Below are 1,853 nucleotides of genomic sequence, written 5' to 3' on the forward strand. Positions count from 1 at the left end.
GCTACCTTTGCTGTATGAATATGTCTGCGGCTCTGAAAGTGTCTCAGGAAGATGGCATACTAACAAAATGGACCAATATTTATTTGGAAAATGTAATTTAATGTATTTTTTAATATTGGATGACTTTGTGTACAGAATTCAATCTCTGTTCTTAAGTGCAATCTGATGGTGTTTACTAGAATCACAGTATATGTAGGATGACAGTTAAATCCAGGAAGGAGACAAATGCAAAGTGTGAATGTTGCACCTGTCTCTCTGTGGGGAGCACAGAAAGTGAGACTGTTGTGTATTTATTCAACTTCCTGTTTGTCTGGGAACAAGAGGTCTGTCTCCTCCCTCACCCTGTGTGAGTTCTCTCGAGTTCTCCTCTGCATCTACTGCCTTCGTAAGTTATCCAGCAGTGTGAGTGGCGGCCACGTTTCCTCAGACGAGAGGGCCGGAGAACACATGCAGTATGCTGTTGAGTCCATCACTCAATGCCCAAAGAATCTTCAAGAGATGAGAGATGGAAAATGCTTTACCATGGTGTATTCTGAGCAGTTAATAAAAAAAAAACAAAATGTTCAATTACGTTACTCTTTGTGGTTTTTCTTTATTTCTCTCTAAATATTAAGGCAGATGGTGGTGCTTCCAGCGTATGGCTCCAAACAGTCACTCCTCTGATTTATTTGGTGTTTATGATAGGCTGCTGCCGAGTCCAGCTCAGTTCATTTGAAGCAGGTCTGCTTTAAATTATATTTCAACATGAATAATTGACACATGGCAATCTGACATCAGCACAAAATTGCTGAGCAAGTTGTAATCAGTAACACCAGGTTAGGAGCTACTGTTATGTTTTTACTCAAAAGTACTGAAACGGATATTTAGTGAGACGGAACAAACTGCAGTGTAGATAAAGTCCGACTTTCCTTCACTGTGCCATTTGTGACACCTTTTTCAGAGATCTGGACCTTTTAGGTCTTTAAACTGCTTTATTTAAGGGGAGGCAGTGTGAAAGGGGCCCATTTCTAGCAGCAGCTTTGCAATCAAAAGCTGAAACTCCATCTAACTCCAGAATCTCTGCTTTTGGGTTTTGGAAGGTGACCGAAAAGCTTAGTGCTTTATGGATCAAAGGACACGTGCAGAGAAGTGGCTCATGCTGGAGTAGCCTGAAACACAGTGATTCTGTTATTGTTTGATTCCACTGCAACTGACTTGAAATAAACATGCATGTGGTGCAAGATGTATGTTCTCGAGAGTTGTGCGCTTTAAAGACTAAGAACTCAGTTGTGGACTTGTTAGGGTATTTGTAATTGATAGATTTATTTTATCACATAAGTGTTTGATCCTAAAGCTGCAGAGAGAGTTTCCAGAACATATTAAATATACTCAACAATTCAGGCAAGATGCAGTGTCAAAGCCCTCAAGTGTAAGAATATTTTGTACTAATGATGAATAAACTTGCTTTAATATGTTTTGTAAGGAATAACATTTAGTTTCAACTCAACCATCCTGGGTTTTTGAACAGTCTGGGATCCAGTTCACTGTAAACTATAATTTCATCACCCCTCCAGACCAACTCTTCAGATCAAACACCACTTCAGATGAGTAGTTCTGGTTTCTTATGTCTGTGTTATGGCATTTTCAAACAGCTGGACTGAGGTTCTTGTTTCATGCCTGAAACCAGTCCTTTCAAACCCTGGTATGGTCTCATTCATTATGTCTGCCAAAACATAGCTTTGATTGACATTCTCTTGACTGGTTTTTAGTGTGTGGGTGGCTAGAGAGTTGAAGTGTGATGAAGTGGGGAACTTTGTTGCAAATGATAAATATTGCTGCCTGGAACCTGGGTTTGGGCATCACGACAGCAGCCT

Source organism: Mchenga conophoros, linkage group LG20, assembly GCF_057382185.1.
Source record: "Mchenga conophoros isolate Kocher_MC1m ecotype Shallow Benthic linkage group LG20, M_conophoros_male_GT1.1, whole genome shotgun sequence".
In the NCBI taxonomy this organism is placed as follows: domain Eukaryota; kingdom Metazoa; phylum Chordata; class Actinopteri; order Cichliformes; family Cichlidae; genus Mchenga; species Mchenga conophoros.